Below are 17,257 nucleotides of genomic sequence, written 5' to 3' on the forward strand. Positions count from 1 at the left end.
CGGACACTACATAGATCCTGTGTCCCAATCCACCATTGGCCTGCATGCGTATTACCAGCAAGTCTCTGACCTTGCCTTTAAGGCTCTTAAGGCATGAACCCCTCGTGACCCGTCTGCTTACTTTTGCAATCTGGTCCAACAGTCCGGTGAGTCTTTCACTGACTTCCTTACTCAGGTCACAGACATGGTAGAACAGAGGGTCGAGTCTGGCCCTACCCGGGACCTGCTTGTCAAGCAACTGACTTGGGAAGGCCTTAATGCGTCCACCCATAAAGCCGTGGCTGTGGTCTGTGATGATGACATCCACAAATGGATTCTTGCCACTAAAAGATCTAGACCCTTGCGCTGGCCCTATTGAGGTATTGACTGCCTATCTAGACATGTTGCTGGCAGGCCGACAGCGGCTGTCGTCGCCTGCCTCCCCCTCCGATAAAACTTGCTGGGGCTGTGGCAAACCTGGCCACTTGTGCCAAGACTGTCCTGGGGTTTGTCCTAAGACCTGCTGTCCCAAATGCAAAAAAGGATTTCATTGGGCCAAAGACTGCCGCTCCCAGCTGCAGGGTGACTCTGCCCCCTTTAAACTCCTGGTAGGGTGCCCCTCAGCCCTGCCAGTAAGAGGAGATGCTACTAGTTCGCACGTGTTTTAGACCCTCCCTGTTTTTAATCACTCCCCAATGATGACCATCTAGCTTGACAGCTCGCCCGTTAAAGGCCTTGTAGATACTGGAGCAGATGTTACTATTGTTATAACGACTGAATCCCTCCACTTTCCCCATTGGAAATTCAGACCTGCCCCCCACCCGTTACTGGTGTGGGGGGCTGCCAGGAGACTAAGACAACTGTATGATCTGTCCATTGGAAGGACCTTGATGGACACCAGGGCTCATTCTCCTCCATAATAGCTGATGTGTCATGCACCTTGTGGGGGAGGGACATCTTGGAAGACATGGGGGTGGTCTTGACTACTGACAATCGTCCCTTTTACGATGATATCATTACCCATGACAAAATAGTCCTGTCAGGATGCCCTTCTCTGCATAGTCTGCACTCCCAATTCTAAAGGCCACTGCCCTCCCAGAGAGCCCACCTGATGGGCCCCCTGGTCCCATCTCATTAACTTGGCTCTCTGACAATGACATCTGGGTGGAGCAGTGGCCTATCATTGAACCTAAATTATCAGGAACAACTTGACCTCAGACATCTAGAACCCTCTACCAGTAGACATAATACTCCCATTTTTTGTGATAAAGAAAAAGTCGGGCCACTATAGACTCCTACAAGATTTACGGGCTGTTAATGACCAGATGGAAAAAATGGCTTGCCTCACCCCAGTGCCCTCCCACCCTCTCATAACATTATTATCATAGATATCAAGGACTGTTTTTTCCAAATTCCCTTGGCTCCTCAAGATAGTTGCTGTTTCACGTTCACAGTCTGGGAGCCCAACGTTCACAAGCCAGCCCAGAGATTCCACTGGAAAGTATTTTTCAAAGCATGAAAAATAGCCCAACTATCTGTCAGCTATATGTTGCTTGGGCCATGAGACATGAGATGACTTCCAACAGATATTCTCCTTGTTCATTACATGGACGATATTCTTATGACTCGTCCTGACCCTGCCTATCTGAGGAAGACTACCAAGTCTCTCCTCCACGATTTGGCTAAATTAAATCTGAGAATCACTACTGAAAAAATCCAATTTGCCTCTCCCTATGCATTCCTGGGCCACTCCATTGCCAAAACTATTCGTCCCTTGACCTTCCATATTAGGGTTCAACTAATGCATAAACTGGCTGAATTTCAACAGCTCTGCAGTACTGTTAATTGGCTTAAGCCTTTCCCTCCCTTCCTTCGGATGGCATGTGTGCTTTGTTCTCTCTCTAGAGGGCCCCAATAGTCCCTCTCATAGGGTCTCCCTGACACCTGAGGCCAGGGTACTCCTGGATAAAGTTAGTGACCTTCTTTCCTCTGCCTCTCTCAAGCAACATGACCTGGAGACTTCTTTGCTTGCCATAATTCTTTGGACAGCCACTGGATTTCTAGGAGTTCTCTGGCAAAAGGCCCCTGATGTGGGTCCATCAGGCCTTTTTGGATCTTCATAAGTTGACCTCCAAATTGAACAGACCTTTCGCCTAAGCTTAAAAGCTCGCACCCTGGCTTGCAGAACCTTTAATCAGGAACCCAATGTGCTTATACTCCCCTTCTCTTTATGGCACTCCCAAGTGCTCTGGGTGGACTCCATTAGCTTCCAAGATATGGTGACCAGGTTCCTAGGGCCTATTGATAATCATCCACCCCAAGACAAAAGGTTTGCTGCCCTTGCCTCTCTCCCTATTGAGGTCAAACCTTACTCCTTCCCCTCCTCAACCCCTATTCCGGGAGCAGCCATGGCCTTTTCAGACACCAATAAACACAGGTATGGTGTTCTGATTCAATGCTCCGGAAGTAATGATGTGACTCACATTATCCCAAATCCTGGCTCTGTGTGCAGTTGGGGGATCTGTTAGCTCTGCTTAAAGTTCTCACTGAATGTCAAAACGAACCTGTCAATATTTTCTCAGACAGCCTGTATGCTGTCCAGGCAGTCCGTGTCCTATCCTTCTCCTCCATAAAATGGACATCTGATCCCTTACATCTGACTATGCAGACACTACAAGGCTGTCTAGAACAGAGGTCTCACCCCTGGTGTATCTCTCACATACAATCTCATTCTAATCTCCCTGGGATTCTAACCAAAGGCAATGGAAAAATGGATGCCATGATTATGCTTATAAATACCAGTTTATTGGAACAGGTGCACGCTCTACACCAGCAGTTCCACTTAACCCCTCAAAGTATTCATAAATTACTCCCAGATTTGCCAATGTCCCAATCCAAACACTTAGCATGGACATGCTCCATGTGTGCTCCTTTGGCCCTTATAGGACTCCTGAATAGGGGCTAGGTTAATCCCCAAGGTCAATGCCATCTGGCAGATAGACGTCACCCATCATCCTCCCTTTGGCAATCTGCGGTATGTACATGTAATAATAGACACTTGCTCCTCTTTCACATACACTCTAGCCCTTACTAGAGAAAGGGCCTCCCATGTTATTAAAGCAATGAAGTCGGCCATGTTGGTCATGGGAGTGCCCCTGGGCAGTAAAAACAGACAATGGCCCAGCATACACATCTCCACACCTCAATGCTTTCATGGCCTCCTGGAATATTAAACATACTCATGGCATTCCCTACAATCTTCAAGGCCAAGCTATTGTTGAGAGAACTAATCGAACTCTCAAGTCTCTTTTGGCTAAGGTCACTTCCCTTGACACCAAGCGTGATCCACACCTGGCCCTCACTGAGGTGTTTTTCCACCTTAATTTCCTCATGTTTGATGAACAAGGCCTCAGCCCAGCTTACAAACATTGGGCCTTGCCTCACAGTACACCCTTGCCCCTTATTCGCTGGTGTGACCCTGACACACTCCTATGGCAAAAACCCATCCCCATCTTGATCCGGGGGCAAGGATATGTTTGTGTTCCCGCAGGATTCCACCTCTCCCATATGGATCCTGGCCTGTGACATGAGATGCACTACCAACAGGCCTGTAAAGGAAGAAGAGACCTCCCTGTCCAGTTTGACTATGGATGGGTGCCTTTTACGAGATATCTGATGCCAACAAGCTGTCAACAAGACCACTCTCCAGGTTCTGATGGCCTTAGAGATCCCGAGGCAAGGTCCCCCTCATAAAGTGGAACAGGTCTGGCTCACGGGGATTCATGAAGCTGTGATATAATCAGTCTTCCGCTTACCCTGGTGACCTCTCCAGAGGTGTCACCCTTTGAGGGCCGTTAGTCAATGATGGGTAAGAACTTGCTTGGCAAGTCAACCTAAGACAGGCACGGTCCATCATGCTGGGGGCCCCCTGAGGTAGGGTCAACAATGTCAAGGCAAAGAATCTTGGCTCCTACTGAGGTTACCAAAAAACGAAAAAGGGTGGATATGTAGGAGGAAGTGCGTGATAGCCTGACTGCGCATGTGCCGTAGCCCACTTCCCCTTTTGCCAACCTATATCCTGCCTTGGAGCCTGGAGACGGATGATGCTGCAACATCAGATGCTGAGGGCCAATGAGGAGAAGACACAATACCAGAAGAAATCATCAGGGACCAATGGGACACAGGGAGGGGGTATATAGGCACACCCTGTTTCCGCAGTAAATGAGTCTGCAGCTGCTTACACTGCCTGCTTCTCACCTGACTCCCGGTGTCTGTGTCGTGACTCTGCGCCAACTCTCCCCCACCCAAGGGGTGCTCAAGTGTCCCCGTAACACCCTCCAAATAAGCAGAAAAATCCCAAGGCCTTCCCAAACTCCTCAGGTACCCCTGGTTCACAACTGAGAATCCCTTGTGGGAGTGGGCTCCTGAGACTGCCTCTGTGATGCTCCCAGTCCCATAGGCAGAGTCAGGCCCTCATCCTCTTTGCATAGAAGTTGGGCAGGCCGTGTGAGTGCCCAGCCCACATGAGTGCCCTATCCCCATCTGTTTCCAGAGTCCATCTGGGGCTGACCCCAATCTTGATGGAAAAAACTGATTTGGGCAGCAACTTCTGAGGCATTTGTTACTTGGTAGCTTGTAGGGATTGATGTAATGGACAATGATATACTGGCCTTCATCCTGGAAGCCCTTGTTAACATCCAACAGACCACATAGGCAGTGACTGTGCTCCCAAGATGTACAGCAAATTCCATGACCAGGAGTCCTCAATGAGAGGATCACGTGGGGAGCTCTTAAAATATTCTAATGGTTGTGCTTCACTCCAGACCAATGTAGCTCCAGTGGTGCCCAGCACTGGGAATGCTACAGGCACTTTTTAGGAGATTCTGTGCACATTTAGGACTGAACTTTCTGCAGTAAACTGTTTCTTGAGGATGGGGAATTCCGAATGCCTGCTCACCCTCAATTCCAAACATGACTCCTCTATGCTCAGCAATTGCTCTATAGATGATTTGGACGTATTTAACACTGCCATCTGATAACACCCAGCAGATTTGGAGGACATTTATTATGAACCAAGGACTATACTAACTCTATACTGTAGTACTGGGAGGTAGATGCTCTGAGTACCATCATTCTGGTATTACACAAAGGTTAAATACCTTGCCTTGTTCTACACAGGGGAAGGGGCTCAGAGAACAAGTGATTCCAAGGCTAAGCTCGGTTCAAGACAGTCAGATAGTTGCAAGTCATGTTTTTTTTCTTTGGCTATGTTGATTGTTCACCCTTTTCTTAAAACCACATGTAGTATGTGACATTTCAAATTTCACAGCGGAGCATGAACAGAAACTGAAGGAGGATGAAGAGCTCACACATCAAGACACTGACACCTGGAGAAATGAACAGCAACTTTGTTGTCTGTGTTGAGTTCAACCCTCCCTTTAAATCAAATCTTGTACTCAGTCTTTTGTGCCCAAGGTTAGAATTGTTGATTAAAGTGTATGCTGTTTGGGGCTCTCATTTATTTGTCACCTGGAAATTTTGTGTTTTCTTATTTGTGTTTGTTTTGAGCATGAACTAGAAAATAATAATAGTTGTGTGTCACAGCTCTTCCACTTGGAAAGCCCTTTGTAGAATTAAAACTGAAATGTATTACATGAGCTAGGGAAGTTGGTAATTAGGTAACATGATAAATAAGCTGAGAAAAGTCTGTCAACTTGATTTTATCTTTTTGATAAATCTAATTTTGTGTTTCTGTTTTTTAGTATTAGTTTTGAATGCTGTGAAGTCCCCTTAACATCTAGGAAAGAGAACATTACATCTGGAGAGTTTAGGTCTCATCAAGTTTAAGTTTTATGATGAATTTGCAAGATGGGCTAATTTCTTTGTACTGAAGTTTAAACTTATTTGTTTCCTAATGTCTTTTTTTCCTAATAATTATTTTTTAATTTTTAAAGATTTATTTTTACTTATGTGCATGTGTGTGCAGGTGCCTATGGAAGCCAGAAGAGGGCATCAGATCCCCTGGAGCTGGATTACAGGTGGTTGTGAGCCACTTGACATGGGTGCTGAAAAATAAACTTGGGTTGGCAGGAAGAGCAGCTAATGCTCTTAACCACTAAGCTATCGCTCCAGACCTTCCTAACAATTCTTAACAAATGTGGATTAGAAGCAAAACCTTTTGCAAGCATTTTTCTAAGAAAACAACTTTTTTGTTCTGTTTTGTTTTTTTTAAGACAGGGTCTCACTTTGTAGCTCTAGCTGACCTGGAACTTGTTAAGTAAACAGCCCAAGCTGACCTCCATCACACAGCAATCTTCCTGCCTCTGCCTCCTGAGTGCTGGGATTAAAGGCAAGCACCACCACACCAGGCTAAGGGAACTACTTTAAGTAAATAGATTCCATGGAAAGGACTGCCCAAACCAGACTTAAGCTAATCAGTGATGGCTTTATGAAATGCTTATATACTTTGCGGAAACAAGAAGGAGAAGATGGAAGAGGACAATGATGCCATTTTGTCTATCCTTCATACTGTTACCTTAGCATCTTCTACCATGCTTGCTATGGTTTGAATGTCTGTGTCTTCTTGTGATACATAAGTGAAATCCTAACTGTGGTCCCCACCAGCAGCAGCCGCTCCTCTGTTCTCGTGGGTGCCCCTCCTTCATTCTCACCGGCGTCAAGGCTGCTCCTCTGCTTGTCCTAGACTGAGGCCGCTCTTTTGTTCCCCCGGTACTGAGGCAGCTCTTCTACTTGCCCTGTGCTGCCTCCTGTCATCAGTGCTTCTGCCCAGTCCTGGACCCAGACCCCAGGGCTGGTGAGGAGACTGTGTCAGCGGAGCCACATTCACACACAGGAGACCAGGTTCAGTGACACAGGTCTGCTTTAGTGCAAGAAGGCACAAGCTTATATAGGAGTAGCGGTCCAATCACAGTACAGCAAGTAGGATACCTTATTAGCATAACAGGTTTAGCATCCTATCACAGTACAGCAAGTAGGATACCTTATTAGCATCATCCTACTAGCATAACAGACTTAACGTCCTATCACAGAATAGAGGGTAGGATGCCTCATTAGCATACTGGGTTTCAGATTACAGAACCTGGATTCCTGGAAACCATGTGACCCTGACAGTTGCAATATAACCCTAGGCTCAAGTCTGTTTCCCACACTAACCTCCAAGGTGATGGTATTAGGAAGTGAGGCTTTGGGAGGTAAGTAGAGCATGAGGGTGGAGCCCCATGAATAGTACTATAAAACAGACCCGTGTGCCTGCTTGGTCCTTCTAACACATGAGGACACAGATGGTACCAGCTATGAACCAGGAAGAGGCCCTTACAAGATTTCAAATTTGCTAGCACCTTGACCTTGGACATCCTGGCCTCCAGAACCATGAGAAACACATTTATTTTGTTTAAAGTAATATAGCTTATAGTATTTTGTTCTAGAATCCTAAATGGATGCACACAATACATTAAAACACTTTTTATTTTTACAAGATACAATGAGAGCAGAGTTTTGTTTTTTTAATTATGCCACAGACATTGTTTTAAAGGTAAATTAGAAAAATGAAAAATTAAAGCATAAGAAGAAACCAAGAAACTGTTGAAACAAAAACAGTAAAACAAAACTCAATTACCCTTCTCTTAGAATTTCAGCCAAATAAAGGTGTCTATTACATTAAGCATTCTACCTTTGGAAGTAGAATGTAGATCAAAATTACAAGTGCTTTTAAAGGTTCATGGTGTCTTTGAAACTGTAGTTGGCAACTTGTTATTTGATGTTACCTTTAAGTAGTCATCAAAAATTAAAGCTAAAACTGTCATGTTAAAAGTTGTTTCAATTCTCAGAAGAGGGCCACTTTCATGAACAACTGAAAGAAGTCAGCCCTAATGAATTTGCATCTGATTTCAGTTATTATTAAACATATACCATGACAGTCATTGTTCATTTTTGAAAAGATTTATTTTTTGAAAAATTATGTTTTGTTTTGTTTTTTTCTTGTGTGGGTATGTGCACCTGAGTGCAGGTGACCATGGATACCAGAAGAGGGCATCTGATCCCCACAGGGCTGAAGTCACAGGCAGTTGTGAGCCATCTGACATGGGTGCTAGAAACGAAATTCAGGTTCTGTAAGAGTTCAAGCACTCTTAACTGAGCCATCTTTCCAGCCCCCAGTGTTTATTTTTTTTAAAAAACTAGCTTGAGCATAACCTAAAAATTTTTTTTGTTTATTTTATGTATGAGTGTTATGCCTGCAAGTATGTAAGTGCATCTGTGTTGTGTATTGCCCATGGATGCCCAAAGAGGGTGTTGGATCCCTTGGAACTAGAGGGAGTTACAGATGGTTGTTAACTGCCATGTGGTTGATGGGATCGAACCTGATCTTCTGCAAGAGCAACCAGTGCTCTTAACCACTGAGCCATCTCTCCAGCCCTGTAATTCTATTGTTTAAATGAGATATATTTTTATTTTTTTATTTCTCAAAGAAGTATTTAAGCTTTGAGGAACCCTGATGAGCAAGGATTGAAGTTCAGGCATTTTGCTTTTGGAATCATTTTGTGATAGTTGGGATTTGGTTTGCTGTGGGGAGATCTGTGTCATTAACAATAATGAAAAAGAATTCCTACCTGTCAGCTTTGGTTAATAAGTCCATTCTTGACAACATGGGTGCAGATCTGATAAATTACAGACCATGCTTTATAAGCATATTTCATGGGATCTGAGTCTGTACAGGATCCTGGTATGGTGTCCTTTGTGGACCTGGGCCTTCTAAGAAAAGATGTTGTACAGCAATACCATTTCTGTCTGGTCACCAGACTAGCTGAATCCTGCAAGTCCTGAATTTTAACAGAGATAAGAACGAAAGCATAAAGAATAATGTTTGGCCTAAAACAGAGGGTGAGTTTAAGTGTCTAATTTGAGAAGCTTGTGAGGTCAGTCTAGTCCCTGAATGCTGGAGCCCTTCCTAGTACAGCCATACTCCAACTCAAGCCCTTCAAGAGATTTACTGTGGTCTGAATTAGACATGCCCCTGCAGTCCATGCTGTGACCCACAAATCTGTTGGCACTGCCAGATGGGACTGCCCTCCTTCCCTGATAAAGGGAACCCATCCCAGCACCACTCAGGGCAGTTCAGATTTTAGAGACACTCCCTTTCATTTCTTCCCTCTACTGGGAAGCTGCCAGCGATGAAAAGATCTGCAGCCTCTGCTGCCTTGGTCTGGGACCCTTCTTTCTGCCAAAGTAGATCTGGTGGTAAAATTATTTGCTCATAGGAAAGAACCCAAAGTGAAGCCTGGCTCCTCTATTTTATTTTACTTTCATTATTTATTTATTACTTATTTATGGTGTGTTTATGTGTATGTTGTATGTAGTGTATGTGTGTGTGGTTCATGCATGTGGATATACTAGTGTGCACACTCATACATGCTCATGCAGAGGCCAGAGAAGGACATCAGGTATCTTCTATTGATCTCTGCCTTACTGCCTTGAGACAGGGTCTCTCATTGGACCCTAAGCCTGCTGCTTTAGCCAGGCTAGCCAGCCACTTAGCTCTCAGGATCTGCCTGTCTCCATTCCCTAATGCTGGGATTACAAGCACGCCTAGCCATGACCAGCTTTTTATGTGGGCGCTGTTGGTTTGAACTCAGGCCCTCATGACTGCAGAGCAAGGGCGCTTACCCATTGAACTATCTCCCTAGCCCTTGTCTTTATTTAAAAAATATTCTGCAGTTCATAATTATCTACCTATAGAAATTACCTGCTGAGGCACAGTCACATATTCAGAGCTGGGTTTGCTTTGTATGTATGGGAGGATCACATGGAGGAGTTGGGAGGTCTTACCTGCGTCTCAACACCACCAATTCTGAAGTGACAGCACTGAGGGTTCCCGTGGTCTGCCCCAGAAATAGTCACGGGGCAGAAATAGGGAGCTTGTAGGCCTTGAGACACACCTAGATTAGGACTTTTAAGTGAAGAGAAGACAGGCTGGGAATGTAGTTCAGTGGTAGAGCACCTGACTAGCAAGCGCAAGACACTGAATTCAAAACCCAGTATTGCAAATGAAGAGAGGGAAGGAGATCCCCTGGCAAGGTAGAGAGTTTGCTTTAAGTTAAGAGAGTTGAAATAAAGTGTGTGGAGAGGGCAAAGGGGTTCTTAGGCCTTTGGTTATGATTGGTTGGGGATGTTTATAATCTACCAGGGTGTGTCAGAGTATATCCTGAGTGGCCTGGGTGGATGTGGAGGGTGATTTATCTTGAGTTCTTGCACAGAAAGACCCAGGAAAAGGGCAGCTTTGGAGGGCTTGGAAAAGCCATACCTTTTAGAGTCCTCATCATCTGCCACTGAGGGACCTGGAATGTCCCAGAGGTGAAGGTTCTTTCTTCCCCTTGAATACCCCTGCTCTCATCCACTCCTTCCTTTGCTTAGCAACTCTGTTTGCCAAATGTCTGTATCTAGGGCTTTCCATAAGCATATTAATAATGTAGATGTGAAGGCTGAGCCATTGGGTTTAGATCCAGGTTCTACCTTTATCGACAAAGGGCCTTGGACAAACAATTTAAACTCTTATGCCTACTGTCCTCACATATGAAATGGAGACTGTAATACTATCTGCTTCATGATTTTGAAATGCAGATGACTCATTTATGAAACATGTTAAATCAGTGCCTGGCACAAAATCAGCACCCAGCAAGTGCCAGCTATTCTTATTCCCATCTCTTATAATTAGTTGAGGAAAGCATCATTTCCTTCATTTTCTTGCAAAGAACACCAAGGCCCAGAAAAAAAAGTGTCAAAGCCAATTTTCAGACCCTGGTCTGTCTTGGGTTTCCAAATCTCACGGCTTCTCTGTCACTTTCCTGCCACCTCTTGTTTGGTTGTCTAATGAGCCTGATTGTCTTTGAGGCTGATTCTTGGAGATTGCACCTGGAGATTTGAAAACCAGGACCTCGTGTTTAACTCAGAGTGACAGGGCAACTAAGGTCTCCTGACAGTCATTAGAATGAGGTTAACCAGGTCTTGTTTAGGTCAACAAGAGGTGCTTTCTGTTATTTCCTGTCATTGGAAGATTATGTTTGTAAATAGCATTTTTAGGAAGTTCTCCTTCCCCTTCACTTCAAAATAAACCTCCTTGTTCCTTTTCCTCCAGGAACTGACACTCAGTTAAATTGGTATTTTGAACTGAGATAACTATCACACCTGTTTTAGTGGGATGACTTCCAGGGACAGACTGTAAGCAGTAGGTGTTATTGCTGGAAGTGCTTGATTCATGGTGGGAACTGGTCATGAAAACTCATTTGGCTTTGAGTAGGGGAAGTTCAACCCAACCACATGACAGCATCTTTTGTGCACTGGGTCATGCTTTGTCCCAGCCCTGACAACCAAACCCATTTTACAGACTTATGTGGATTTACCAGTTTGCACTTACTGAGTTCCTACTATGTTCTCAGTAGAATACAGGACCTTGTAGAGAGGGAAGAGTCATGCTAGGGTGTAAGATACAACCTATTCCCTCCTGGAGTTTCCATCCTTCATAGGCAATGAGATGTTTCAAGTAAAATTCTCTGAGTACTGCAAGCTAAGAGTCTTCGGGTAGATTCTTGACTGCTAACCACAATGGGGTTTAAAATGATGGTGGGTAGGATCCGGAGTGAAATGGACAGTGTAACCCCTCCCCCAGCCTCCCACAAGATGCCCAGATTCCTCATATCCAACTCTAAAAGACTCTTGCTACATAGCTATGTATTCCTGCCTAGTAGTATAATTGATTGAAGTGAGGTTTGTAGAACTCCCTTCATTACTTTATAGTCAAGTCTCATATTAAATCATATAAGGCAACATCTGAGCATGTGCCAAGATACTGATTGTTACTTCTCTAGGCTACAAGTAGCAAAAAACACTGGGGTCTTGGAAATGGGGCCAACAGTTTTCTTTGATATTAAAAGGCAGGAAGAACAGATTGGAAAGAAACTTGGGAGAAGGAGGGAGAAGGAGGAATTGTCTGCAGGGCCACCTGAAGCATTTAAGATATTATCCCTGGAACTTTAGACATTGTGTAATAGACACTAGGGTTTGGGGTCAGAAAGTCAAGTACTTTCTAATAATCTTGCACAGGATAGTTTGGGAGTAGGCAGAGGGAAGAAAGGGTTGGCTAAGTATGGAGGTAGAAGGAAATCATGAGGCAACTTACTTGAATGATGCTTCAAAGGCTACAGGTGGGTGGATGGGTGGGAGTGGGATCCGGCTCCTCTATGAAGAAGCAGTTAAGTTGGGTGGCCTGGCTGAGCTGGAAAGCAAAGGTGAGGCATTCAACTATTAGGAGTGAAGCATTGGACAAGAAAACACTTGTCTGGCAGATCTAAGAAACTCTTTTCTGGATTTATGTTCTTCGTGAGATAGGAAGCAAGATGAACTCGAGGTCTAAGAGGACACACTAGGAGGTCAGCTACAGTCTTTCAGGAAAGAATTGTTTTCAGTCTGTTTTTAGCAGGGGAGATAAAATAGGACACACTCAAAATACTTGAAGTCAGGTACTGAGAGGTTGAAAGGGTATTCAAAGGCAACGGAGGCTGTGCCTTATTTTACTTTTTCTTTCTGAATCTCATTCTCATTATGATGGTTTCATCATTGTGAATAGAATTGAAAGGATTATTGACAAACAAGTTGTTCATTCAAAGATAAAATGGGAGGAGAGAATGCAGGAACACACAGGTTGTTATTCATGTCTAAAGGGCGGTATCTTGGGCAGCAACTTCACAAAGAATCAACATTTGGGTTCCTACCCAAAACCCAGAGCAGAGGGACTCAAATAAATGAACTAACCTCTACAGATATGCTTACAATCTCAAATCTCTTGGATTTAAAAGCGGTGGTTTTGCCTCTTATGCTGGGGACAGGGTAGGTATCTTGTCATTTGCAGAGTCTGGTCTTGGGAGAACTGATTCTCTAGAATGGACCGCCTACCTCCCCTGAGGGCCAGCTGTGGTATCCTCTCCTATTTCCAGGCACCAAGAGGTTTTCCATTATTTTTCTATTATTCTTCTACAGCCCCAGTATGCCCTCACCTATGCCCTAATTGAACTTCTAGAGATAAATTCACAGTCTGGGAAGTTAAAAAAAGAAATAGAACTGTAAGAACTAAACTGATATAATTCTCAAACTAATGAATATGTAATTATATTTTAGAATATAAATTCGCAATTCTATGTGTCTACTATAATTTTTAATATTATTCACAGACAAAACTTTACTACCAAGCTTCACCAATAATGTGGAATTTGTCACTGTTCCTATAATGTGAGTTTGCTGTGTACTCCCTTTCCAAATTCTCCAATCTATACAAAGTGTCTCAGTGTAATCATTTTCTTACAGAAAGCAATGCTAATAAAATATTTTAAAATATATTTTATTTAACATTTTTATTGTATGTGTATGAGTATATTGCCTGCATGTGTGAGTGCACCCTGTCATGCAATGCTGTGGAGGTCAGAAGAGAGAATTGGATTCCCCTGGAACTGGAGTTAAGGACAGTTCGTAGCCGCCGTGTGGGTGCTGGGAATCAAACCTGGGTCCTCTGCAAGAGCAGTCAGTACTCTTAACCGCTGAACCATCTTTCCAGCCCCTAATAAAATATTTTTTAAAAGAATAAATAAGATTATACATGTAAGATATTTAATTCAGTGTCAGCACATGATTAGTGAACACTTGGTGTTAGTAAGGATTTTATTGATTCAAATCACTCTGTTGAGCTATGAGTGACATGCAAAATGCTTTAACTATTTCATGTGTAACCATCTGTATAGTCAGAGCCAGAGTGTCTGTCACCTTCGAAACAAGTCTGCCTTCATCTCTCCCTCCTTCCTCCTTTCCTCCTCCCTCCCCTTTCTTCTCTCCTCCTCTCCCTTCTCTTCCTCATTTCCTTCCTTCATTCCCTCCCTCCCGCCCTCCCTCCCTCCCTTCCTTCCTTTGTGTTAAAAACAGTTATGAGTACCCTCTTAGCAAAAACATAAGCATTACAGTACAGTATTTTTAAGTATAGGTATTATGCTGTAAAGTAGATCTTTATAATGATTCTTAAATGACTTAAAATTTGGGGGCCACCCTAGATTCAAGGTAGAGTTAGTCTATGGCACTGCTGATTGTCTCTGTCTTGCAGTGGCCAGTGAAGAATACAGGCCCTGGGACCCAACTGCTGTGCTATGTGCTCTTTATGTGAATTGGGGAAGTGACTTCATCTTTTGTGCTAGGTTGTTGTTGTTGTATTAGAAAGGAAACAGTAATAGCACCCACATCATGATGTCGTTATGATATTAAATGAGTTAATATTTTGGGGACAGTATTGACCACATAGTAACTGCAATGCCAACATCTGCCAAGTGAATAAAAAGTATTTTCTTTTTAATTTTCCTTCTAGAATCTTCCCCTCCTGCGCTTTTCCTGGCAGGGAGATCTCCTCATTAGCTGCCTATAGGCATTAGGTTAACATCTTAAGGGAAGCCAGCCCTTTACTTGGTGTGCTGGATAGCTTTAGTGTCAACTTGGCATACCTGGGTTGAGGGAGCCTCATTTGGGGAATTGCCTTCATTGGACTGGCCTGTGGCCATGTCCATGGGGCATCTTCTTGATGAGTGATATGGGAGGGCCCAGCCCACTGTGGGTGGTGCCACCCCTGGGCAGGTGGGCCTGTGTCGCATAAGAAAGCAGGCTGAGCAAGGGGCCAGGGGAGCAAGTCAGTAAGCAGCGTTCCTCCATGGCCTGTGCTTCAGCTCCTGCCTCCAGGTTCCTGTCCTGAGTTTCTACCTTGGGCTCCCTAATGAACTGATAAACTGTGAGCTGGGAGAAGCCAAATAAACCCTTTCCTCCCCAAGTTGGTATTGGTCAGAGTGTTTTGTCACAGCAATGAAGAGACAAGCCAGGACACTTGGCCTTGGAGTCTTCCCTATGAAAGGTCATGATGCTCAAGAACAGCTAGGTGGGTGTCTGTCTGGAATGGTCTACATCCTTAGTGCCAGAACAGCAGACTAAATATCCTTGCAGCCCAGGTCCGCTTCATTTGCTAATTTGTTTTCATCAAGTGCCGATGACCTGTTTTCCTAACTTAAGGTACTCCTCCTCTCTCAGTAGACAGCCTTGATATCTTGGTTAATTTTTGTCAACTTGATACAAAAACAGAGTCACCTGGGAGGAGGGAAGTCAAGCAGCGTTCCTCTGTGGTTTCTGCTTTAGTTCCTGCTTCCAGATTCCTGCTTTGTGCTTTTACCTTGCCTTCCCTAGATGATGGACTGTGAACTGTAAGACGTAATAAACTTCTTCCTCCACAAGTTGCTTTTGGTCATTGTTTTATCACAGCAACAGGAAAGCCAACTCAGGAATACTTGGGTTGTGTGTGATGAGTGTGAGGGCCACACATTCTTCTCTATTTCCATGTTTCTGGCTAACTTGGAGGGTTAGCCAGGAAGCCCCAGGAGGGAAAGCGATACTGCATGCTGGGAAGAGGAAGAAAGTATTGCTAGAGGCTCAGCCAGCATCCGCCTGTTGCTAGCTGCTGTTGCTTGAGTCATAGTGCAGGCCCTCTGGACCCTGAGACAACCACCTAGTTTCCTAAGCACCCTCATGCTTTGCCATTCTCAGCTTCGCTTTTCAGAGCCCACATTTCACCATCCAGTTAGCTCTGTCATCCCTTTCCGCTGGTCTTTTATTATTCTTGCCAAGCTAAATGATGACCATGGAAATACAATACAGGCTATTGAAATGAAGTTATAGCTGAACATCTGGTAAAGCATCAAAGTCATCTTTAAAGTGTACAGGCCTTGAGCACTTTGTGAGCGTAGGTCTATAAATTGGACAATGTGGAGCCCTTTCTCCAGGGACTACCCTTCTGGAACAACACATTTCAATCTGTCTTATCTTTACCTTGGAGCCTGTTCCTTTCCACAGAGTCCTGGTAAGACGCAGCAAGTCCTCACTCATGTCAGGACTCCAGCCTCCTTTTGCCTACCACTGGCCGCTACACCCTTAACTCTGACACTCTGAGCAAGCAGCCTGCTTTGCATTCCCTCAGATGCCCTGAAGTAAAGGAAGAAGTGAACATGACATCACAAAATGACTGTGGTGTTCCTGAATCACGGAGGAACAGCTACCAGTCCAGCCTGTGACAAAGAGGAAGTTTCTCGGAGAGAAGGGGGTGTTGACATCCAAACACTACCGCTCAGGAATTTGGTTCTTCTCTATTTTCATTGCAGGACTCTGCTCTCTTTTGATACACAGTTCTGGTGCAGGTCAATCTTCTCTTGAGGTAATAGCCTTGTTCTATTTCCATGGGCCTGAATCTCCAGGCTGGTGAGGCTTTCTAAAATTCAGTGGAACTTCTCTGGATGAACAATAGCTTTCTGCACCCATTTCTCCCCAATCAGAATAAGGATTATGGCTGCTTCTCATATGTCTTTAAGCTTTATGCACAAATATTCTGAACTTGTGAGCTCTTATAAGTGGCAGACCAGGTGGAGATGTGTAGATGGAGCCAGAGTATCCCCATGATTCTGGAGAGATGCCCTCCACATGGCACTGGTTTGTCTAATGAGGGGAGATGCGATGTCAGTTGTATGGTTAGAGCTCACTGGCTAGTTAGTTTTGTGGCATCGGATAGCCTAGGGTACTAGAAATGTCCTCAGTCATTGTCATCCTAGTAAATAACAACATTTTAGGTGCAGTCACCCAGTTCCACATACACACGGCAATACGTTGTCCTGAATGCTAACTGAATGAGGCCTACTTTTTATTGTTTGTAGTCTATGACTTTCACTTAAACATTTTGGGATTTGGGGGCAGGGAGGCACATTTTCTATTAAAAAAAAAAACCCAGGTGGGGCCCAGAATAAGGTTTGCTTCTGGCAATGGGGGGAGTTTTTGAGAAGTTATATTGGGTTAACAGGCCAAGATTACATGCCCCATTCTGAACATACAAAGGGGAGTTAAATGTGACCTCAGCCTCACATAGGCAGACACCACAAACATTTCTATGTCTCAGAACAACAACAAAAGATTGTGAATACCATTTCTTTTTAATTCCATGTGTTACTTCATAGGAGAAAATATTTTAGGATTAAAATGTTCAGTTTCTAGATGGGGATTTCCCTATGTGGAAAAGACTCATTAGACTTGATATACAATTTGCTGAAATAGCCTAGTTAGCATCAAGAGGTGGGGTCTAACTTCCCTGACCACATCAGTGATGTGGATCGGGATACTGGAACAGCAATTGCAGTTGCATCTTTTATTC

This window comes from Nannospalax galili, unplaced genomic scaffold (assembly GCF_000622305.1).
Source record: "Nannospalax galili isolate Female #2095 unplaced genomic scaffold, S.galili_v1.0 scaffold241, whole genome shotgun sequence".
Taxonomy (NCBI): Eukaryota; Metazoa; Chordata; class Mammalia; order Rodentia; family Spalacidae; genus Nannospalax; species Nannospalax galili.